Source organism: Gracilinanus agilis, chromosome 2, assembly GCF_016433145.1.
Source record: "Gracilinanus agilis isolate LMUSP501 chromosome 2, AgileGrace, whole genome shotgun sequence".
Lineage (NCBI taxonomy): Eukaryota > Metazoa > Chordata > Mammalia > Didelphimorphia > Didelphidae > Gracilinanus > Gracilinanus agilis.
The window spans coordinates 395,002,708-395,014,806 of NC_058131.1; the positions used below are offsets into that span (position 1 = coordinate 395,002,708).

The window sequence follows — 12,099 nt, forward strand, 5'->3', positions numbered from 1 at the left end:
AGCTAGGTAGTACAATGGATAGAGTGCCAACCCTCAAATCAGTAAGACTCATTTTCTAGAGTTTAAATCTAGCCTCAGACAATTAGCTGTATGACCCCAGGGAAAGTCACTTAATCTTGTTTGCCTCAGTTTCCTCATCTATTAAATGAGCTAGAAAAGAAATGGCAAATCTTTCTGGTACCTTTGCAAAAAAAGGATAATAAAAATTTGGACACAATTGATAACTGAACAACAATATTTAACCTTAAGAAATGTGAACAACTTGTGACAAACTAACCTTGGCTAAATAAATGGCAGTAGGGCTAACCAACTATCTTTCAGGAACCAAGAAATCAACTGATCTAACACAGACCAGGTCTTAGAACATAGTAACATAATAATATTTTCAAAACAATATAAAAAAATAAAGTTTATTGATAACATTTCTTAATTACCTTTTAGCATTAAAAAGGAAGTATCAATACATATGGTAAACATCTGAGAAATATTTTTATTTGAGAAATGGAGGCTGGGAGGCAGGCAGGACTATACTCAAGACAGAAGGGAATTCTTTCAATTTTCAAAGTTCTTTCACCTACCAGTATATTTGACCCTAAACTAAGTGAGGCAGAATAAGAGTTACAAAAACTAGACAAGAAGATGTTTTTTTGCCCTTCTTAATCCCATCCTCCCATTCCTATTACAGCTTTTCAAGTGAAAAGGCTCTCTGGAAATTTTAGCCAGCCAAATGAGTTTTAGAAGTACTCAATTTTTATGCCATAAAAATTCAAACTCTAGAAGTAATGGAGCACAGGACAAGATGCTGTTCAGCACCTCCACTGCCCAATCACAGTTCTGGGCCACAATTCCACAGAACTGATCTCAGTTCCAGACACTAGCATAAGGGAACAGGAGCCCTTCCTAGGTAAAAACCAGAGGGCAGAGTAGGAGATTAATGACTCACCTCTCCCTGGCTATCACCTTGTAAGTATTGAAAACTTACAAAACCCCAAAACTAACTCAAAAAAACAGCAACATGAAAAAGTGTGAAGCTTCTAACAGTGTCTCCCCACTCTCAGGGTAACAGAAATCAACTTTAACATCAAAAGCAAAGTCAAAAGAAAGACTGGAAAAAATGAGTAGATTAAAAAAATAATCTGATCACAAAAAGCTACTATGGTGATAAGGAAGATCAAGCCACAAACCCAGAAGGTGGTAATATGAAAGAACCTATAAGCAAAGCCTCAAAGAAAAAAATGCAAATCAGATACAATCCAAAAAGAATAATTGGGAGAGCTAAAAACTATTTCAAAAATTAAGTAAGAAGGACAGAGGAAAAACTGGGAAAAGAAATGAGAGTAATGTAAGAAAATTATGAAAAGAGAATTAACTGCTTGATAAAAAGAGGCACAACGAAAATCAAAAACAATGTTAAAAAAACAGAACTGGCCTAATAGTAAAAGTATAAAAAGTTCACTGCAGAAAATAACTCCCTTTTGAAAAACAAAAATGGCCAAATGGAAAAAAAAAGATCACTGAACAGTACAATACCACAAAAGTATAATTAAGACAAGTGAAAGTTAATGATTCCCTAAGACAATAAGAAATAAAATAGTCAAAAGATGATTGAAATAGAAGAAAATGTGAAATATCTCATTGAAAAAACCACTATCTCAGAAAACAGATCGAGAATTTAAGAATTACTAGACTACTGAAAAGTCATGATCAAAAACAAGCTAGGCATCATATTACAAGAAATTATAAAGGAAAATTATCCAAATATTAAAGATTCAGAGTAAAATAAAAAAAAGAAAGAATCCAACAATCACCTCCTGAAAGAGATCCCAAAATGAAAATTTCCAGGAATATTATAATAAAATTCCATAGCTCTCAAGTCAAAGAGAAAATATTTTAAGTAGTCAGAAAGAAATCATTCAAATACCAAGAAGTCACAGTCAATATCACCCAAGATTTAGCACTTTTCATGTTAAAAGACCAGAGAGCTTGGACTATATTCCAAAAGACAAAGAAACTAGGATTACAACCAAGAATACAAAGCAAAAATGAGTATAATCCAGTGATTCCCAAAGTGGGTGCTACCGCCCCCTGGTAAATGCTGTAGCGATCCAGGGGAACGGTGATGGCCACAGGTGCATTTGTCTTTCCTATTAATTGCCATTAAAATTTTTTTAAAAATTAATTTTCAAGGGGGCTAATTAATATTTTTTCTGGAAAGGGGGCGATAGGCCAAAAAAGTTTGGGAACCACTGGCATAATCTTTGAAAGGAAAAAAGACATTTAATGAAATAGGACTTTCAAGTATTCCTGATGAAAAGACCACAGTGAGAGAATCTGCATTCAAACACAAGACTCAAGAGAAAAATTTTTTAAAAGAAAGAAAAAAATCTTAAGGAACTTAATTAATAAGATTAATCTATTTACATTTCTGTGTGGGCAGATGACACATTAACTCCTAAGATCTTTATCATTATTAGGGCAATTAGAAGGAGTCTAAATATACAAAAGGCATGGATGTGAGTCATTTATGTTCAATGATAAAAAAAAAAAAAAAGAAGGGGTGAGAAAGGAATGCATTGGCACTAGGGAGAAGAAAGGAAGAATGAAGAAAACTGACAAAAAAGAAGCTCCAGGAGAAGAATTTTTACAATGGAGGGAAGAATGAAGAAGTGGGAAGTGGGCAAAGCTCAAACCTCACTCTAACTGATACTGGCTCAAAAGAAAGAACATCACACAGCCTCTGTCTGTTAGGTAGAGAATTTATCTTACCCAACAGGGAAGTAGGAGAGGAAGGTGATAAAATAGAGATTGTGGGAAGCAATAATCAGAAGTCATACAGGCTTTTAAGAAGGGGCAGGGTAAAATGAGAGATAAAAATTAAAAAGAGAAAATAGGATGGAGGGAAATGCAGTTGATAATCATAACTGTGAATATGTATGACATGAACTCACCCAAAAAAACACAAGTCAATAACAGAATTGATTAGGAGCCAGAATCCAACAATATATCATTTACAAAAAACATACTTGAAAGAGAAAGACCCTTATCTTTTTACAAAAACATACTTGAAAGAGAAAAATCTTATCAGCTGAGGCAAAAGCAGGGGTAGCAATCACAATCTCAAACAAAGTAAAAGTAAAAATAGACCAAATTTAAAGAGAGAATCAGAAAAACTATATTTTTTGCTAAAATGTATGAAAGACATTGACATAATATAAAAAATTTTACAGCAAGTTTCTCTGATAAAGACCTCATCACTCAAATAGGGAAATGAGTCAAAATTAAAAATAAGAGCCATTCCCCAACTGACAAATGGCCAAAGGATATGAATAAGAAGTATTATGGGGAAATCAAAGCCGTCAATAACCACATAAAAAAATGCTCCAAATCACTAACAACTAAAAAAATGAAAATTACTAAAACTATTCTAAGGTACTCCTTTATACGTATTGGATTAATTTACACAACAGGGAAAAAAAAAGACAAATGTTGAAGGGAATATGAGTTAGGTGCCCTAATGCACTCACTATTGGCCATGAACTAGCCCAATCATTCTGGAGAACAGTTTGGAACAATGCCCAAAGTGCAATAAAATTTTACATACCCCTTGATCCAGCAATACCAATACTAGATCTATGTCTCAAAGATATTTAAAAAAAAAAGGTAAAGGTCAGAGGAAGAACTGCAGGAGTGGAAACACAGAAGAAAAGCAACTGCTTGAAAACATGGGTTGAGGCGGACATGATTGGGGATGTAGACTCGAAACTACCACACCAATGCAATTATCAACAATAGGTCTTGATCAATGACACATGTTAAAACCAGGGGAAATGCGCGTCGGCTACAGGGGGTGGGGGGAAAGGGGAAAGTAAGAGCATGAATCATGTAACCATGTTAACTTTCTAAAAAATAAAATTTATTAAATGTTAAAAAAAAAACTGATAAATGAGGGGATGCCCTTCAATTGGAGAATGGCTGAACAAATTGTGGTCTATGCTGGTGATGGAATACTCTTGTGCTAAAAGGAATAATAAACTGGAGGAATTCCATGTGAACTGGAAAGACCTCCAGGAACTGATGCAGAGTGAGAGGAGCAGAGCCAGAAGAACATTGTACACAGAGACTGATACACTGTGGTAAAATCGAACATAATGGACTTCTGTACTAGCAGCAATGCAATGACCCAGGACAATCCTGGGGGTTTTATGGAAAAGAACACTACCCACATTCAAAGGAAGAACTGCAAGAGTAGAAACAGAAGAAAAACAACTGCTTGAACACTTGGGTTGATGCGGACATGATTGGGGATGTAGACTCGAAATAAGTCTTGATTGATGACACATGCTAAAACCAGTGGAAATGTGCATTGGCTACGGGTGGTGGGGTGGGGATGTGGGGGGGGGGGGGGGAGTTTGATGGGATGGAGGGGAAAGTAAAAACATGAATCATGTAACCATGGAAAATTTTTCTAAAAATAAAAAAATTAAATTAAAAAAAAAAAAAGGTAAAGGGCCTATAAGTACAAAAACATTTACAGCAGTTCTTTTTATGACAAAGAATAAGAACCTGAGGAGATGTTCATCAATTGAGAATGAGGCTGAACAAGCTGAGGCATATGACTGTGATGGAAGTACTACTGTGCTGTAAGAAATTATGAGAAGGATAGTTTCACAAAAACCTGAGAACAATATGAACTGATACTGAGAAGTGATCAAAATTAGTTCACTGTACATAGTAACAATATTGTAAAAGAAATGAAAGACTTGGCTACTCTGATCAATTCAATGATCCAAGACAATTTCCAAAGACATGTGATGAAAGCTGCTATCCACCTCCAGAGAAGTAATGAACTTGAGTTCAAAATTACCCTTCAATTTTCTTGCTTTTTTTGCAACATAGTTTATATGGATATATTATCTTGCATGATTTTACTTGTATGAATCTTCTCGATGTGTTGTATCACTTGCCTTCTCAATGGGTTGAGGACAAGCTGGAAGAATGTGAATTTGGAACTCAAATTTTACTTATAAATAAATAATAAATCAGATCCAAAATGCTAGAATACTTCCAGCTAAAATGCAACATAAGCCTTGAAAGTAAAGGAAGAAATTAATTACCTATGTAATGGAAAGAGTTCATGATCAACAAGAGACAGAGAAAAATCAAATAAAGAAAAATGGACAATCTTGATTACATAAAATAAAAAAGTTCTTAAACTAAACTAATGCAGCTAAAATTTGATTAAGAAGCAGACAAATAGGGAAAAAAATCTTTGCAGTTAAGTTTCTCTGATTAAGGTCTCATTTCTAGAATTACAGGGAAATGATTCAAATTTTGTAATAAGAGCCATTCCCAAACAGATAAATAATAAAATTATATGTAAACAGGCATTATTTAGAAGAAAAAAATTCAAATACACAGCAATACACATGAAAAGACTCTACAAAGGTGTCAAACAGGTATAGCACAGAACCAGATTAAAATGTAAGGGGGTGTGGGGTGTGAAGCTGGGTGGCTCAATGGATTGAGAGCCAGGCCCAGAGATGGAAGGTCCTGGGCTCAAATCTGGCCTCAGACACTTCCTAGCTATGTGACCCCGGGCAAGCCACTAGGATCCCCATTGCCTTAAAAAAAAAAAAAAAAAAAAAAAAAAAAAAAAAAAAAAAAAAAGCAAGTGAGAAATATTTAACAAGATAGAGCATGACAATGTTCATATGTGGTTTTCTAAACCAATGTGCTACCTACCCTCTAAGATCCTTATATATAAAGCTAAGTTGCTCCATTACTGCTCTAAATCAGTAATAAGCAGAGAAATGCAAATTAAAACAGCTCACACTCATAGGAATGGCAAAACTGATCAAAAAGGGACAACTGCTGGAGGGGATATGGGAAAACAGATACATTAATGCACTTGTTGGTAAAACAACACACTGGTCCAGGCACTCTGAAAAGCAATCTGGAATTATGCTCATAAAGCTATTAAACTATCTGACCCACCGATACCATGATTACTAGGTCTATATCCCAAAGAGATCAAACAAAAAGAAAAAAGATCCATCCATACAAAATATGATAGCAGCTCTTTTTGCAATGGGAAAAATCTGGAAACTGAAGGAGTAACCATCAACTGAGAATAGTTGAACAAGTTTTAGTTTCTGAATGTGAATACTATGTGCTGTAACAAATGTTGAAGGGAATTATTTCAAGAGAAACTTGGGGGCTATATAAACTGATGCTGTAAAAGAACCAAGAGAACAATTTAAACTATAATATAAGACAAGCAGCTTTTGAAAGTCTTGGGAATTAAAATTGACAAAATGAATAATGATCAACTATAGTTCCAGAGGGCTCAAAATGAAACATGCCAACCCACCTCTTGAGAGAGAAGTAATGAACTCAAAAGTATATACTGAGGCATATGTATATTTGGGAGGGCATGGTCAATGTGGGAATTTGTTTTACATGAATATACATGTCTGTAACGAAGTTTTTTTTCCCCTTTTTTCTCAATGGGGTGTTAGGAAAAAAAGGAGGAGAAAGTTGGATTTCTTTTGATTGAAAAAAAATTTTAATTTTTAAAAAAATAAAACAGATAATAAAAAAAACCTTGAAATAAAGTAATCTAAAACATTTTTATTTTTCTATATACTTCAAAGCAATTCCTTGTTATCATTTACATAGAAGTCCTACTCAGATATCTGTGTGCATTAACCTCAGATTTTTTTTTTTTAAACCCTTATTTTCGGTGTATTGTCTCATAGGTGGAAGAGTGGTAAGGGTGGGCAATGGGGGTCAAGTGACTTGCCCAGGGTCACACAGCTGGGAAGTGGCTGAGGCCGGGTTTGAACCTAGGACCTCCTGTCTCTAGGCCTGACTCTCACTCCACTGAGCCCCTCGGCTATTTTTTTTTTTTAAAACCATTACCTTCCATCTTAGAATCAATACTGTGCATTCATTCTAAGGTAGAAGAGTAGTTAAGGGCTAAGCAATGGGGGTTAAGTGACTTGCCCAGTGTCACATAGCTAGGAAGTATCTGAGGCCAGATTTGAACGGAGGACCCCAGTCTCTAGGCCTGACTCTCAATCCACTGAGCCCCTCGGCTATCCCCTAACCCCAGATTTTCAAAGGCTATTCTAACACAGAATAAATTCTAATAGGTTCTAGAATGAACTGGAAAGGTTTTGTGTATAGACCCCAATAACAAATTGTGCTTCTTGTCTGCAGACCAATCACTTAAACAGTAATTTAACTATTTGACACTCTATTTTTTTCCTTCTTGCCAATTTTTTATTATTTTTTTATTTTCACTTCAAAATTCCCCCCCCCAACTGTTGATCCACTAAATATTAAATTCCCTATACAACAAAAAAATGAAGTGAAACAAGGAAGAAATGAACCACATCAACACTAATTGCTGGTGGAATTGTGAACTGATCCAACCATTCTAGAAGGCAATTTGGATTATGCCCAAAGGGCTATAAAACAAATTGCCTTTGATCCAGTAATACCACCACTAGGTCTATATCCCAAAGAGATCTTTTAAAATGGGAAAGAAACCTGCTTGTACAAAAATATTTATAGCTGCTCTTTTTGTGGTGGCAGAGACTTGGAAATTTAAGGGATGGATTGGGGAATGGCTGAACAAATTGTGGTATATGATATATGATGGAAATGGAATACTATTATGCTACAAGGAACTGATGAACAGGATGATTTCAAAAAGAGCTGGAAAGACCTACGCGAACTGATGTAGAATGAAATAAGCAGAACCAGGAAAACTTTGTACACAGTAACAGTAAATTGTGGAATGATCAATAGACTTAGCTACTCTCAGCAATACAAAGATCTAGGACAATTTTGAAGGACTTATGACAAAGAGAAAAAAGTTGAAGTCAGATTTTTTTCAAGTGTTTATTTGGGTTTATATTTTAGGGGTTTGGTTTTATAAGACTACCCACTTATAAAAATGAGTAATGTGGAAATATGTTTGCATTATAATAAATGTATAACCAAGACTGAAGCCAGCACCAGAAGGAAGGGAAGGGGGAAAGTGAGGGAGATAAGATCGATCATACAACTAAGGAAAACTTGACTGGAAATTTGTTATTACATGTAATTGGTAAAAAAAAAAAAATTAAAGGAAAAAGATAAATGAATCCTGTCAGACTTGAATGACTTGCTATAAAGTTAGGAAACAAAAAGAAGTTTCACCTAAGTAAATAGAAAAAGAGCTTACAAATCTTCTTTCTTATAAGGACAAGTCCTTTCTAAAAATGATTAGTAGCTATCTAAAACCAAGAGAAAGTATTATCTATAAGAGATAAACTTGAAGCCTTCCTAATAAGATAAAAGATAAAATAAGGATGTCCATTATCACCACTGTTATTCAATACTATATTAGATATGCTAGATATATTAGTTAAGGCAGTAAAAAGAAATTGGCAGAATAAAAATAGGCACAAAAGAGAAGGTGGAGTTGACTTCAACATAGGCCAAAGGCAAAAAAATACAGTCAAATCTTGTCATTAACAATAATTACATTTTATAAAGTCACCACAAACACTAAATTTGTGAACCACTGTTCCCACGTGAAGCACATCATTAGTTTCCTATGAATCTCTGATCATAACATTTACTTTAGAACTTTCTGAAGAGGCCTCACATACAGATCAAGCAACTCCCCCTTCCTTGTTCTGAATGTACCATTTTTGCTGATTCATGAACATTGAACTCAAGTCCAATAGCACTCATATATTTCTCCATTAAGGCACATCACAGCAACCTTGTACTTAAGAACACTAGGCAGTACTGCAGTACTAGGCTTCAGAGCCATTTTAAAAAAGCAAAATCACCAAAAGGCAATAAAATTTTTTAAAAAGTACTAAACAGACCATAAAAAGGATACTTGTTTACAACACAAGAGCAAAAAAGCAGGGCACTTCGTTCATTGTTCAACTTGACTGCAAATGTGTGCATCAAGTAACTCAAATTTTTCATTTCTATATGATCCTGAGTGATCAAAGCATTTGAAAGTATTGATTTTGGTTACAAACAAATTTTAGCAAGTAAGCAAATTTGCAAGTGCAGAATCCACAAATAATGGGGATTTACTATATTATTTCATAAGTTATTTGCCAACCTAGAATTGAATCGAATTGGTGCTTATGATTAATAGAAGCAAAAAGATTATTATTATTAGGACTGGTGCAGTTTGTAAAAATCCACATCTTATTAGAAATTCATGAAGAAATAGAGAAATTCTAGGAAGAACCTACTAAGTTCCTCCAACTCAACATACACCTTTGATTTTCACTGACTTCAATATAAAGATAGTATGAAGAAAGATCACTTTTATGTATGGTAGAAAATATGGTTTGAGATTCAGTAATGAAAGAGGTCAAAGGCTTAATTAAAGTCTATCAAGAAGATTCACACCTGCTTATCAAAAAGCGTTATCAAAAAGAAAATAGGAAGATGAGGGAAGGGAGAGAGGGAAGAAAATAGAGAGAAGGAAGGAAGAAAGGGAGAACTGACTATATTTTAACAGACAAAAAATAACCAGTTAATGACTGAAATAAGTATAACTTCTGATTCAAAAGATTCTGTGGTGTGCAGTTAGGCCATTACAAATTAAATCAATACCAAATTAGGAGAAGATAAAGTTGGGATGAAATTACAATAGCTCCAACTCTATTTAAATAAGCCACTGTGAAAAATGATACAAAGAAATGGTCAAAATTATTGGAAATTTTCAAGTATAACGTTTACATAAATAGATCTACTAATTCTCAATAAAAACAAAATTTATATCAAAGTCAACAAAAGCAAAACTAACAAAAAATCATTTTGTTCCAGATTACAGTGAAAATGGATTGGTATTTTAATATAAAATGAAACAGTCATATTTGGGTTGACATTATGGAATCTCAAAGCCTGCAAGATCTGCAACCATTCACAGTCACTTGGGGTCAGCTTATAATAGAGAAGCTGTGTTTTCAAGGTGCCAGCTGCATTTGAATGTGATATGTGTAAATTCAATGTGAAAGCAGTTTTCATGTGAAGTTAAAATTGTCATAATATCTATTATAGATATACCTATCAAAATCATTCACTAAAATAACTAAAATACAAACTGGTTTTTAAAAATAATTACTACTTTTTAAAAACTGAGAAGAAAATAGTTATAAGAACACTGATCAATGAAATGACTAAAAACTCCAAACAACTAATTATGATGTATGCCATCCAACTCCTGAAAAAAGAAATGATAGATTTAAGATGCAAAATGAAGCACAATTTTTAGACATTACAAATATGGGAATCTGTTTTGCTTCTCTATGCATATTACAAGGGGTTATTTGTTTGTTGTGGGAGGGGCCTTCCCAATGGGGACTTAGAAGGAAGAGAAAATAAATGCTTGATTATTGAAAAAAATGAAAATTTAAATTAAAAATAACATAACTAAAACATTTTGACAATTAAATTTCTTAAATTTTTGTCTTTTAATTTTAAAGAGAAACAATCTCTTGTGGTAAATATAACTGGTTTCAAGGATAGTTTAAGTAGAAACAGAGAAAATCCAAAATCTTAAACACAATACCTGGCACACAGTAGGCACATAATAAGTGTTGATTATTGACTGAAGTGCACAAAAGAAAGTTAAGATTCATTTCATTTATCACTAGGATTTCACAAGGACCGTTACTGATAGTAAGGAAAGTACAATGTGTTAATTTTGTCTTAATACTTTAGCTTCAGGTGGCATGAAACCTAATAAACTGAAAACTCAGCTAGTACATGAAGACCACACTGACAAAATAAGAATTTTTCCAGAGAAAATTAGATGTTTTTAATAAGCAAAAACTCTTTTCTTCAAAAACCATAACTGTAAAAAGATGGTTTGTATTATATAAGACTGCTCTGAAACTCAAAAAAAAAAAAAAAAAAAAAAAAAAAGACTGCTCTGAGAATTGCCAAAACAAAACACTTCATTTAATAGGAGAAATGATGCTACCTGCATCTTTTGGAATGGTCGAAATGATGTCTGGCAAATTATATAAAAACAACTTTGAATGCAGAAGCTCCAGATGCTACAAGAAAGAGAATGGTCTATGTCTAAAGATCATTCAAGATCAATAAATTAAGAAACTTGAAAGAGACCTCAACAACCAAGGAAACTAAAGATGCACATTCAAATATGCATGATACATTGCTGAATCTGATGTTAGAGCTATTACTTTGCAAACCTATCAAAAACAATGTCACATAAAAATTTTTTATTGTAACAAGGTTTTTTTTTTTTAAATAAAAATGATAAAACGTAGAAAGATTGGATGGACTCTGTTCTGAGGAAGTTCAATAATATCACAATAAAATCTACAAAAGTAATTAAAAGCATGTGTTGCAGTCTGTATCCTAAGGAAATCAGAGATAAGAAAAGGACACATCTGTACAAAAATATTTCAGTAGTCTTTCTATAGTTGCAAAGAATAGGAAACCAAAGGGGTGTCCATCACTTGGGGAATAGATAAACAAGTTTTGGTATATGGTTGTAAAGGAATACTATACCACAAAAAATGAAAATAATGAATTCAGAAAAACCTGGAAAGAACATATATGAACTGATGCTAATTGAAGTGAGAATCAGAACACTGTATACAGTAACAGAAATACTGTACAATGATCAACTGTGAAGACTAAACTGTTATCAGCAAAACAAGTTTCCAAGATATGCACAAGAGACTGAGGTACTGTTGCAGGAGTTTGATGGCAGATCAAAGTGTGTCATCTTTCACTTTATCTCCTTCATGATTTTTTTTTATTATATGTGTAATACATCCTCTGTCACAGCATGAGCAATATGGAAATATGTATCACATGAAAGCATTGGTATAACCTGTATTAGATTATTTACTGCCTCAGGAAGGGGGAGAGACAGAATCTGAATCATAAAATGTCATAAAGATGGGGGCAGCTGGGTAGCTCAGTGGATTGAGAGCCAGGCCTAGAGACAGGAGGTCCTAGGTTCAAATCCGGCCTCAGACACTTCCCAGCTGTGTGACCCTGGGCAAGTCACTTGACCCCCATTGCCTACCCTTACCA

At 34.0% G+C, this 12,099-nt stretch overlaps 1 protein-coding gene across 2 annotated transcripts in view; it reads right to left on the reverse strand.

Annotated features, from left to right (window-relative positions):
• Positions 1 to 12,099, reverse strand: part of TCERG1 (transcription elongation regulator 1) — a 63,464-nt gene that overhangs the window by 38,713 nt on the left and 12,652 nt on the right. The window lies entirely within an intron of this gene.